At 37.8% G+C, this 14097-nt stretch overlaps 1 protein-coding gene across 6 annotated transcripts in view; it reads right to left on the reverse strand.

Moving 5' to 3' along the window:
- LOC105465254 (exocyst complex component 6B) overlaps positions 1 to 14097 on the reverse strand; it is a 676825-nt gene that overhangs the window by 161075 nt on the left and 501653 nt on the right. The gene's annotated exons all lie outside the window — the stretch shown is intronic.

The raw sequence follows: 14097 nt of genomic DNA on the forward strand, positions 1-14097 counted from the left end.
TTACATATATATGGCTTAGAATTAACAAAACAACTTTGAAAAAGAAGAAAAAGTTGGAGGACTTGAACTGCTTGATTTCAAGACAATATAAGTAAGATCAAGACACAGCAAAAGGACAGACACATAGGTCAATTGAACATAATATAGAGAATGCAGAAGGAGACCAACACGTATGTAGTGAATTGATTTCTAAGAAAGGTATAAGGTGCATCAATGGAGAAAATATAGTCTTCTTAACAAATGGTGCTGGAACAACTGTACATGCCATATAAAAATATGAACCTTGGCCATACCTCATATCATACTGAAAAATTAACCCAAAACATATCATCATAGACCTAAGTGTAAAACCTAACAATATGAACTCCTAGATGAAAACATAGGAAATAGACCTTTGTGACCTTGGATTAGGCAAAGGATTGGGACACAAGGAGCATGAGACATAAAAAAAGTGACATTATAACTGCATGTCACTAAAATCAGAAGGAAAAACTTAAGGTTTTTAAAAGATACTGCTAAGGAAATGGCCTGCTGACCAGAATATATAAAAAAACTTTCACTACTCAATAATAAGAATTATTTTAAAAACTGAATAAAATATTTGAACAAATACATTAAACACAGAAGAGAAAAGAAACTGAATAAAATATTTGAACAAATACATTAAACACCAAATAAGCACAAAAAAGAGATTCTCAGCATAATTAGTCATTAGGTTAATACAGATTAAAACCTCCATGACATATATCTATACATGTATCAGGATAGCCCAAATTGAGAAAAATACTGACAATACTAGCAATGTGCAGAGCAACTGCTCATATACTGCTGGTAGGACTACAAAATGGCAAAGCCACTTTGGAAAGCAGTTTGATAGTTTCTTATAAATATACACTTACTATATGACCCAGTAACTCTAGAGAAATCAAAATATATGTTCATATACAAACCTGTACACAAATGTTTATTGTGGCTTTATTCACAATAAACTTTGGGAGGCTGGGGCAGGTGGATCGCCTGAGGTCAGGAGTTCAAGACCAGCCTGGTCAACATGGTGAAACCTCGTCTCTCCTAAAAATTCAAAAATTAACTGGGCGTGCTGGTGAGCACCTGTCGTCCCAGTAACTCAGGAGACTGGGGCAGGAGAACTGCTTGAACCTGGGAGGCAGAGGCTACAGTAGCTGAGATCATGCCACTGCATTCCAGCCTGGGAGACAGAGAAAGACTCCGTCTCAAAAAAAAAAAAGAATGGAGTACTAACGTATGCAAAAATATAGATGAATCTCAAAAGCACCATGCTAAGTGAAAGAAGAGAAACTTAAAAGTATGTTTCCATTTATACGGCATTCTGGAAAAGACAAAACCATATAGTGCCAGAGATCAGAGCAGTTGTTGCCAGGGAATACAGTAGAGGGAGAAGAGTCATTGCAAAGAGGCATAAAAAAAATTCTGATAAATGGAAATATTGTGTGATCTTGGTAGTGGTTATACAACTGTGTAAGTTTGTAAAAAAAAATTATAAAGCTGTATATTTAAGAAGGATGAATTTACTGAACGTAAATTATGCCTCAATTAACCAACCAACAAACAAAATACTGTCAACACCAAGTGTTGAAGAGGATGTTAAACAACTGATATGCTCCTCCACTACTGGCAGGATTCAAAAATGGTACTTTGTAAAATAGCTGGACATTTTAGAAAAATTAAGTTACACATACACTTATTATAGGCCCAACAATTCCATTCCTAGTATTACCCAGGGGAAATAAAAAAATACATGTTCAAGTAGGCCGCTACAGTATAGTGACAGCAATAGTAGAAATAATAATAATAGCTACTTCATTAAATGCTTACTGAATAATAAATATATATTCACTTGTACATGAATGTTCACAGTAGTTTTACTCATAATAGCCCAAACTGGAAAGAACAAAATGTTCATAAATGTCAAAGGTGAATGGATAATTATGATATATCCATGTGAAAAACTATAATTCATCAATAAAAAAGAACGAACTATTGACACCCCCAATACCATGGATGAATATCAAAATATTATGCTGAATCAAAGAAGCCAGACACAAAGTGTGCACAAAAGAATATAAATTCTAGGATGTACATATAATTCTAGAAAATACAAACTAAGCTGTAGTGATAAAGAGCAGATCAGTGATTGTTTGGGGACAAAGGGATGGGACTAATTACAAAGACGCACAAGGAGCCTTTTTGGCATGGTAGAAATGTTCTTGGTTGTGGTGGTGGTGGTGGTTACATGGAGTTGTACACTTAAAACAGGCACATTTTATTGTATATTAGATTATACCTGAATAAAATTGATTTAAGAATTAACAGCCTAAAAATGTTTAAGATAACCAAAACAGCATGGTACTGGTACCAAAACAGATAAGATATATAGAGGCCTCAGAAATAACGCCATATGCCATACATCTGCAACCATCTGATATTTGACAAACCTGACACAAACAAGCAATGGGGAAAGGATTCCCTGTTTAATAAATGGTGTTGGGAAAACTGGCTAACAATTTTCAGAAAAATGAAACTGAACCCCTTCCTTACACCTTATACAAAAATTAACTCTAACTGGATTAAAGACTTAAATATATGACCTAAAAGCATAAAAATCCTAGAAGAGAACCTAGGCAATACCACTCAGGACATAGGTATGGGCAAAGACTTAACGTCCAAAACACAAAGCAATGGCAACAAAAGCCAGAATTGATACACGGGATCTAATTAAACTAAAGAGCTTCTGCACAGCAAAAGAAACTATCATCAGAGTGAACAGGCAACATACAGAATGGGAGAAAATTATTGCAATCTAACCATCTGACAAAGGACTAATATCCAGAATCTACAAAGAACTGAAACAAATTTACAAGAAACAAACAAACAACCCCATCAAAAAGTGGGAGAAGGATATGAACAGACATTTCTCAAAAGAAGACATTTATGGAGCCAACAAACATATGAAAAAATTCTCATCATCACTGGTCACTAGAGAAATGCAAATCAAAAACCACAATGAGATACCATCTCATGACAGTTAGAATGGTGATCATTAAAAAGTCAGGAAACAACAGATGCTGGAGACGATATGGAGAAATAGGAATGCTTTTACACTGTTGGTGGGAGTGTAAATTAGTTCAACCATTGTGGAAGACAGTGTGGCAATTCCTCAAGGATCTAGAACTAGAAACACGATTTGACTCAGCAATCTCGTTACTGGGTATATACCCCAAGGATTATAAATCATTCTACTATAAAGACACATGCACATGTATGTATACTGCAGTACTATTCACAAAGCAAAGACTTGGAACCAACCCAAATGTCCACCAACGATAGACTGGATAAAGAAAATGTGGCACATACACACCTTGGAATACTATGCAGCCATAAAAAAGAATGAGTTCCCTTTGCAGGGACATAGATGAAGCCGGAAACCATCATTCTTAGCAAACTAACACCAGAACAGAAAACCAAACACTGCATGTTCCCAGTCATAAATAGGAGCTGAACAATGAGAAGACATGGACACAGGGAGGGGAACATCACACACCAGGGTCTGTCGGGGGTGGAGAGCTAGGGGAGGGAAAGCATTAGGAGAAATACCTAATGTAGGTGACAGGTTGTTGGGTGCAGCAAACCACCATGGCACATGTATACCTATGTAACAAAACTGCACATTCTGCACATGTACCCCAGAATTTGAAGTATAATAAAAATAAATAAAAGGGAAAGCACAATATTTTTTTTAAAAAGTTAAACATAAAAGGCCATAGGCATTACAAATATGCATATAAAAAAAAGACCAGAAAGAGCCCCACGAAATAAAAAACAATTGTGTTAAGATAAAAGATTTGGTTAGGACTTATTTTTCAACTTTGAAAACTATTTTTAATCTACTATAGTAATATTTTCATAAACAGTATTTTTAATAGAGACGAATAAAGCAAATAACTTGTAATTTGGTTAAACATGAAAAATTAACTCAAGGCTTAATTTCTTTTCGGCTACCTCTATGCTCAGAGGAGCTCAGAACATTTAATAGTTATCATTCTCAATTCCTTACTTTCTGAGAAATGGCAGGAGTCCCAGTATGAGCCATTAGCCAAAGGCACAAGTATCCTGTCATGTAATGAATCAGCAAGAGTTAAGTGATCACCCCAGGTTGCCTGACTTTCACCTGGATACCATTTCCATGCAGGCAGACTTCTCAAGTAGGCCGCTACAGTATAGTGACAGCAATAGTAGAAGTAATAATAATAGCTACTTCATTAATTAAATGCTTACCGAATAATAAGCAACATAATTATATTGTCTTATTTAATGCTTACTCCAACATTATAAGCCTTATAAGCTATTTAAAATGTTCATTTTATAGTCTTGGAAATGATACCTCAGAGAGGTCAAATAATTTGCCAAATGTCACAGCTAGTAACCTAAGGTTTGCTCAGTTCCAAACCTAATCACCATGCTGCCCTGCCACTCAGTAGAGGGTCCCTGAAATTTGTGGTTATAGAAGCCCTATTTTTCTGATGCTTGAGGGGTTGAGGAAAAGAGGGAGACACTATAACTTAATAGACCAAGGCAGAATTGTCTTTCTTCATGCCTAAGGGGGTTTGGAAAAGCACTGAGCATTTAGCATAAAGAGACTCCAAACACAGCTCTCTGCTGACTTACTGGGAACAGATCTTAAGTCTCTGGACTGATTGGGATCTTGCCTATATAACTAGTCATCAGAGCCCATTTTTCTTTTCTACTGTATATTCTTAACCAGTGTTACAGTATAAAACATGAAAAGGGAATATCAAAAGCTATTCTAGGAAAACGGGCTGTCCTTTCACACAAATGTTATCCAGAAAGACTTCATGCCCACGTTCAATTTCATTTCATGTATAACAATCTCTTAATCACATCTGAGAATGTCGCATCATCTCTCTCACTCTCTCCACATTCTCAACAAATTATTTTACCCTTGAAATCAACAGACCAAGAAAGAAATGATCCTAGCGAATCAAGAAGCAGCTATTAATATTTTAAGAGATGATAATTCCATAGATATAGCTGGTTGTATCTGAAATTGTTCCCTTTGCAGATCCCTCCTTGCTGATATGCACCCTGTACAAGGCTCCTTCCTGGGTACCACTGCCTCAGAGAATCGATCTCCTTGACTGTACTTTTGCCTCTTTAATTCATTGATTCTGGCTTGCCTCCCACTGTACTTCTTTCTTTCATTCAAGCCTGGTGTTTTATCTCCTGCTACCCAAAAGGTTGTAAGAACTGCTACAAACTGAAGGGCTTTCATCTTCTGCTTGTCTTCACAAACCTGCCATTTATAACAGTTTAATCTGACAAGGCCCACGGTGCCTCTCATTCATGAGCTTGCATTTCCAGACACAAACTCTCGAGGGAAGAACCCTCAAAGAGGTCCAGAAGCAACCTGATTCTTGTTCCATCTTCACTTGTCCTCTTGGGACTTGATACTCTAGAATATCCTTTTGGTTTTCTACCTTCACTGATGCTGTCCAGTTCCCCTTTCATAATCAGTCCTACCTCACACCTTTATCCAGTCCTGGTTCCTGGACTTGCCCTAGAAGGAAGTGTCTTAATCCTCAGATTAGGGTTCTGGATTCTCCCTTTGGTCCTTGCTCTCCAAAGATCCATGCTTGTAACTGTGGCTCCCAGTAGTTAATTCTTTTATAGCCAAGGGTGCTTCTTTCTTGGTAAACTGAAATATGTCCTAGTTGCCGCAATCTGGACCTTTGTTGCCACTCTCTGCTGCCCTCCAGCGGCTACCAGTAGAATGCAGTAGTTAGAAATTGGTTCCAAGGCCTTTCCTTGACCTATGAGTGTCCTCTAGCAGAAAGCTACACAGTGCGGTTAATGAAAATGAGATTCGTGTTCAGGGCCTAGCAGTTTTCATTCAGCCACTACCACTACAACAGGCTCTGATACCACTGCTACTCCAAGGGAAATTCATTGGTAATGACTCTCCTGTCCCTTCTCATAAAGTGTGATTGTCTCAAAAACTTCCAAATTCCATGTTTGTGGATATGCATATTCATGCTGTATGGTAGAGGTTAGGGAGAAACCTTCTGAATTCCTCAGGCTTGGTTTGTTGGGAGAAGCAGAAAGTAGTGCAACGCCTCAGGCTAACCAGGCAGCAAGGCATCTCACAGGTTACCTAGGTCCCCTATGATACAGCAAGAGAGGATTGACAATGCTGTCTGTGGACTAAGGTAGCAACTGCTAGGTGGCTTACTATGTTATGCTTTTTAGCTCTTCACTCAAAAGCTGAAATGGAATGGAACCAATGCCTCCAAACGGACTGACTTCGCAGTGAGGCTATCTAGAGTGATGCTGGCACCATGTCCACATCAAAAGTTACAGTTGTTGTTCTACTCGAAGCAGAGAGGTAGGAGGGGTTCTACTGAAGCAGAGGGGTAGGAGAGTTGTCACAGATTAGACTGACAGTTCTGTAAAAAGGTCCTTCTAACACCCAATGGAAAGGGTGTTCTATTAGGTTGGTGCAAAAGTAATTGCAGTTTTGCCATTGAAAGTAATGGCAAAAACCACTTAGAGGTTCCACTCTGGTGGAACCTCTAAGCAGTAGCTTCATCCTGCCTCCAGGATGAAGCAGAAGGTGCTGGACAACCCAGCATTAGGTTAGACTGTGATAATATGGGTTGAAAGCAACAATGGAAACCCTTAGCCTGGGAGGCCCATGAGTCAGAAGGCTAAACCTCATTAATTTTTCATGGGGAAATATGCCAAAGCCTGGTATTTTATCTCCTGCTACCCAAAAGGTTGTCAGAACTGCTCTGAACAAAAGGAGGACCTTCAACTGCTGCTTGTCTTCACATATCTGCCATTTATAATAGTTTAATCTGACGAGGCCCACAGTGCCTGTCATTCATGAGCGAGCATTTCCAGACACACAAACTCTCCAGGGAAGAACCCTCAAAGAGGTCCAGAAGTTACCTTTCTACCACATACAACTGTGCAAAGAACCACCTGTTTGGGGCTTACATTGCTATTAGGTGGGTGTGCTTGCTCTCTGAGGAAAACCACAGTGGAGTTCATCAGCCCTTCCATCTTCCCTTCAAGGACCTCTTCCCCATTAAAATAAAAATAAAAAGGAGTCTACCTCTTATAAGACTACCATGGTCTTAGTGTGTTTATCATCTACTACAAATACTTCCTCTCCTCTGATTCCCAATCTCCTGAAACAATTCCATGGGGACTTTTAGGAAGTTAGACCCCTGAGGTGCTAAAATGATTTTCATAGTAAGAGAATAATGAATAGAAAATTGCCTTCCAAACATGCTATGATGTCATTTGGCCCATTAAATGTTGGTCTTTTCCTGGCACTTAAATGACATCTTACATGATTTTCTATACCAAACAGTGCTGCTCTGTTTGGATATTATTTCATGAGGTCCTGGTCTGTAAAATATGAACTCTTTGTTAAATCAAAAAATGCCCTGATGTAGAATTTCCAAACACACTTCCTCCCCAGTTAAGAAGCTGGTATGAAGTGAGACTAAGTCTTGGCAGTTCTAGAGCAGATTCTCCTCCAATTAACCAAGGACATTCAGCAAATCCCAGAATTTGTTACATATTACTGGCAATTCCTCCTACTAATTTCCTCTGATGGCTCTAGTTACTAATGTCTCAAGCAAGGTAAGGATATAGATCTGGTTTGCAGAGACTACTAAAGCATTCCAGAAGCTGAAGACTTTATTCACCTGTGCCCTATCCTTGCATATGTTGATCCAGCCTTTGTTATAAAGTCAAAGGTCTAGCTCACTGGAGCCTATTCTCATAGTGTTCCTTCTTCTATTTTTCACAGAACCATCCCCAGAAGCTGTTAGCTCTCCCCTCCCCATACTTAGGAATAGGAATTATTTCCTGTCAGAGCTTCCTTTGATCCTGGAGGTATCACCTTGAAGGTAACAGGCAAAACAACTTGGGCAATACAATTTTAGCAAAATGACCAGAAAACTCTGTTTCTAAAAACCAAAGGACCATCTTTTGACCATCTTATTTATGTCAGGCCGCTAAACCACAGCTAAAATATCTTTTCCGAAAGTCTGTGTATCTGCATACAGCGAGTTGGCCTTGCCCTAGAGATCTTGCCAGAAAACTCTATAGCTGCTTCCTAAAACTGAACTATGGCACCAATATTTAAAAATATATAGATAGATAGATAGATAAAGTGACATCCCTTGGAGCACCAGGCCACCTGAAGAGAGATTATGGGAAGAACAGAATGTTATATAAGAATGCAAGCTCCATAAAGGTAGGGGCCTGTTTTATTCATGCATTTTATCTACTACCTGGGCTAGGCACAGTGTTGAATAAATGAATGAACATTTCTTGCTCAGGGAGGAATATATCTATATCCAAGTGCTTGCTGTGGCTATGTCAAGATATGAAATATGGTCTGCAGGACATGTAGTGGCTCTGCATCTGCAAAGACATATGTGCAGGTGGTCTGATATTACTATATCCTCTTCTAACCACCAAATGCCTTTGGGATATGATGACCCTGGATTTCATTTCTCACCTGCCCTCCTCATATATACATGCTACTCTATCAGTGGTACAGATAATCTCTTCCAAGATAATGTACTTTATGGCTTAACTCATTCCTTCTAACCCTATTATCCACAACAGTCATAGTAATGACGTCTTCTAATTCCATGAGTTATCAAGTTATTTGATTTCTGACTATGGTATAGATGGCTCCCAGTTTTATAGGCTATTATTTGAGATCATATACAATCTGAAGGTCAACAGAATATTTCAACTGAGCACTTGGAGAGTATCTCTACTGACAACATTACTGGTCCATACACTTCCCAACTAGAAGGTTTGCAAACAACTGTATTTTCTCTACCAAAAATATCCTTTCATAAAAACGTTTCCCTGCTACCTACCCCCACACTTCTCTTCATTAACTGCTCAATAACTGCTCAGTAAACACTTGGGAAAACTATAGTTCACCTCCCAAAACCCAAGTTATAGTTCAGCAAGTTCAGGACCAATATTAAGTACATGTGGGAAATGGCTTCCTGTTAATAGTTTAATAGTTGTAATGAAAAACAGAAGACTGATATCTCTGGGCTTTTGAGATATGGGCCTGTCCTACCCCAGCCCCACCTCCTATGAAGCCTCCTAGTTAGGGGATAGTTTAGACTGGTTATGGTAAAACATTAAAAAATAAATCCTATGGACTACATGTCTTTTTGGTATATTGCTGTATCAGAAAACAATCAGCTTTTAATATAAACGGGTTTTCTACTGAGGCTAAAATACAAATAATTATTAAAGTTAAGATTTTTTCCTATGAGCCATAGCAGTCAAGCAAAGGGGGAATGTTCCTTCCAGGAACACATAATATTCACTAGACTTGGGCAATTTGATTTGAAAATCAAAATTTTATTGGAGAGGATCATGACAGGATGAGAAGTAGGAGGGGCAGTCCTACATAGTTAAGTTCTTGAATTGTTCTCATTTTCCTCACGGGTGTTAACTAACCGAAGGTACAGGTTTTACCTCTATACCTCTAAAAGGAATAGCAGCAGTATTTGTTCAACATCTCAAAAGAAATATGCAACTATTTCTCTTAGGTCTTATAGTTGTTTTCAAGGCAGGTTAAGTGTCTGCAATGGAAATGCACTGTGTTTACTTTAGAATACAGGTTAGAAATTGGGGAATAACTGGCCTAGGGGGAATATCAACAGCTCAATCTAAAAAAAGCCCTAGATATCTTGGGATGGCTTGCTGTATGACAGTCGTTGCCAACAAGCTCCATTCACGAGATCTGATGCAATGTCACAACCTAGTTCATTCAGCTTTATAAAAACTTAAGTATATATCAGAAGTAAATAACTGTTGGGGCCAAGGAACAGAAAATAACAGGATGTTACTAAGAAAAGGAACACGCTCAAGCCTTTGGCCAAACATGGAAGGTGAACTATCACAGATTAAATAAATAATGCAAACTATTATCAAAGGAAGTTAAGCACTTACAATGAATGTGAATAACAGAAACGTGAAATGTTTCAGGGTAGCCTGCAAATAGTAGCACTTAATGAGGAGAATAGATAGGACATAAAAGAAGAGGTATATGAGGAAGATGAACAACAAAAACTAATATGAGAAATTAAGAAATGGGGGTTTAAAGAGATCAGCCTAATACTTAAAAGAGAAAAGACAGTCTAGATCCTAATTAAACTAACATACGAAACATCCATGTTTTAAAACAAAACTTAAATCTGCTATTTTCTATGCTTTACATATTTTCTTCCCTTAACAATGCTTGAATTTCAGTGCGACTCTTCACCTTTTCCATGAAATATTTTATAGTTACTCAGGCACACATAGGCCTCTCTACTTCATGGCCTCTTTTTGCACTTACAGGTACAATCTTGCTCTTCATTTGCATCGTTTATATATGTCTTATAGCTCAACTAGAGTGTAAATTGAAGTTTATGTCCCCATTTCTTGAATTTGGACTGGCCTTGTGACTAGCTCTAGCCACAAGAATGTGGTAGAACTGATGGTTTGCTAGTTCCAAGCATAGGCTTCAAGGAGTTTGCGCATTTCCTATTGCTTTCTTGGAACTCTGCCAAGATGCCATGTAAATAAGTCTAGGTTAGGTTGTTTGTAAATGAGAGATGAGAGAGAGTAGAAAAGAGTAGCCCTAGCTAAGGCTTCCTAGACCAACCAGTTCCTAGCCCATCTAGCAGCAGACCTCAAAGTATGAGTAAGCCCAGCTGAAACTACCCTAAATTGAGAATCTGTAGAAATTTGAGCTTCATACGTGGTTCTTGTTTCAAGCCAACATGTTGTGGGGTAATTTATTATGTAGCAAAAGTCACTGAAATAACTGAAACATACATAATGGCTTCATCCTTGAATGTAGTACTTATCACAGTGTGCCTTATACTAGAATCAGGAATTTGCTGGTCATTCCTTTGCTCCCAGAGGGCACAGATTATACTATATTCTTTTTTTGTATTCCCACAACACTTAGGTTGTGATTTGTACAAAGTAGGCACTTAGACTTTGATAAAATAAACTGAAATGAAAATCAAATTCTAGTGTTCATCAGCATTATCTACTTAATGTTTAACCATGGAAGAAAAATACAAACCATGCCACAGTTTAAAGAATAAAGTAAGTACTGAGAATCTACTATTGGTCCTATATTGTAATTCTCAATTATGAACCATTAAAGGTCAGCACTTGGTGTTTATATGCCACTTCAAGATAGCTAATTAAATGAGTCTTTAAGCTATTCTTCTCAAAATTCAGCAAATTTGGATTTTGATGGAAATATACACATATATTTGATGTTTGCATGGGAAGTCATACTGCAATCCTACTTCTATGAACTTACAAAGACAGAAAACACAAAGTGCTAAAGAAGGGGATTTTGATTTGTACTCTGCAATTCACAATACTATTAATAGTAGGTTTTCCAAACTCAGAAATCTGACAAATGAGGTTTAACTTATTTGTACTTTAACTCTGAAGTGCCACACAAAAACAAAATATCATGAAAGCTTGTATATTCAAAATGTCATCTCTCCTTCTCCAAGAAGTAGAAAATGAGAATAGGACAAGTGAAAAAGGATGAATAGTTTTCTATCCACATCTAATTTGCTTCCCAGTGAAATTCTATAGCTTTTAAATGACACTGTTATTATAGTCTATACAAAGATGATTTCATCAAATATTCCATGTTTTGAATATTTTAAAATTATTCATTCAATTGATACTGTCTGAAACTCTCTAAAGCAAGAGACTATGAAAGCACGTTCAGAATACACATATAAAGCAGAGAGTCAAATACACTCAATGACAGTAAAAGAATATCCTTGCTGCACTGCACTGGGGGCAGATCCTCTTCTTACATGAGTGTGTACCCTATAATTTACCTTAACTTTAGCTTACCTTAGCTTCTTCCTTTAACTTATGCCATTCCTATTTAATATTTTTATCTTTGGCTTATTAAGGGCATAATGATTAAATCACTTAAGCTAGATAACTCAGGCGGTCAGTTAAAGGTTTAGATAGGTCATTATATAATGAAAGAAAAATCTGTGTTCTTAATAACATGCCTGAAAGAAAAACACAGAAAACACAGACCGGTAAGAGTAGTATCCAGTTTTGGTCCATAAAATCAACCCTGTGAGGACTAGATGAGAAATAGGTAACAATGTGACATGTGAAAAAGACTCAAATACTAGCAAATAGGAGGCTCAATAAATGAGGACTAGGAAGCCCATTCCTCTAATTGGGGATGCCCAAATAAAAATATAAAGGTTTAAAGGGTTAAGGTTAAGTGAGACAGATTTTAGCCAACTTAAGAAATACCTTTCTAATAATCATATTGTCGTAAGGTGGAACTTGCTGCTTTGGGGTAGTGGATCCTCCTCAAGGAAGATATTCAATCAAAGTCTGGGGTGTTGTACAGGGATTGAAGTATAAAGCCAAAGGTAATACTACATAATTTTTAAGATTATCCTCCAATCCCAAAATTCAAAAATTCTACTTTAGAAGCCTAAATGTTTAAGAAAACATAGTCCCAGGTTTTCTGTTTAGAGTTTGAACATCTCTGTAGTTCAGAAGCCTCCTTTTAAAATGATGCTCCTTTAAATAAGTTCTGAGAATGACTAAGACAAACTGCAAAGAGATAAATATTTTCAGCACAGGATGTGGAGAGATCATTTTTTTCACAATGACTCCACCTACCTGAGGTCTACTAATAATGAGCTACAGACCAAGAACTAAAGAAGTTTTTCAAACAGTCTAGGTTAGAAAAATTATCCCTTTAAGCTGTTTCAGTAGAGACAAGTATAAGTAGAAATTAGGTGACAGAATGAATAGAAAAAGGCATACTCTTTCATTACCAGTAAAATTTTGGATTTTGGGTTTCTACCATTAAAACATTACAAAAGCAACTCTGGGAAGAAAAATGTAATAGAAAATAGGAACTTAAGCATAAATGACAGGGCTCACTGAGAGCTTACAAGTACTTGCACATTCATTCCCGACTCTGATCCACCTTATTTTGGCTGTGCTTTCTAACTTACTCCCTTAGTTAACATTTTCTGTGAACACTAGTTCCTTTCCATAGGGACCAAAACCACAAACTGGAGAGAATAACCATGCTTCCTTCTCATGAATAGTGAGAACGGAAACATTTTTCCTTGGATGTGTTTCTCCAATGAAATTCAATTTCTGCTTTCCAAGAAAAGCCAATTGGGTTAGAAGTTTCTGAGAAGAAGCAGGAGTGTGGGAGGGAATCCAATAGATATCACTTCACATACCCTAAACCAAAATCCCAATCTTTCAATCTTACATCAGTCAAGGGATTAAAGTCTCGGTTGAGTTGCTAAAACTACAGGTGGAAGGTCTTAAGTGTGGGAAGAGATTGTTCCATTTGTGATCAGGCTGGTGAATCCTTAATGTGCAAGAGAACCCCCACCTTGGCCCCCAAATATTAAGTTGACACACGTTTCTGGGACACAGCCTGAATCCTCAAACTTTGGCAGGTCTATAGACACACAATTTTCTGTTTTCTGCTTAACAGTGCTTTCCAGAATTGTCATCAGATGACAGATTACACCACCCATCTACAAGGATTCAGGGGTAGCTCAGGCCATCCATTATGGGTTAAAAGCTGTTCCAGCATGAATCGAATCACAGTGGTAAGGAACTACCGATACAAGGGGTCCTGCAGCTTTAAGAAATACCCTGGGCATCTAAAAGTTTTCAGAATGCAAACTATGTCAGCTCTGAAAACAAGAGGCACTGCATCATTATGGCAGGAGAAACAAAGCCAGCCCCCTTTTTTAAACAGACAAAAAAAAGATTGTTTTAATAGGAAAGAAGCATCAGTCATTGATTCTTACTTCATTCACACTTTCTATCCAACCCCATCCATCTTAAGAGTGAAGAGATGACAGAGCCCAGTTAACTCTCTCCCTCACTGGGCCCCCACCCACCCTGTTCCCTATATCCAAACCACCAAGGCCTACCAACCCACTCAGTTCA

Source organism: Macaca nemestrina, chromosome 13 (genome assembly GCF_043159975.1).
Source record: "Macaca nemestrina isolate mMacNem1 chromosome 13, mMacNem.hap1, whole genome shotgun sequence".
Classification (NCBI taxonomy): Eukaryota; Metazoa; Chordata; class Mammalia; order Primates; family Cercopithecidae; genus Macaca; species Macaca nemestrina.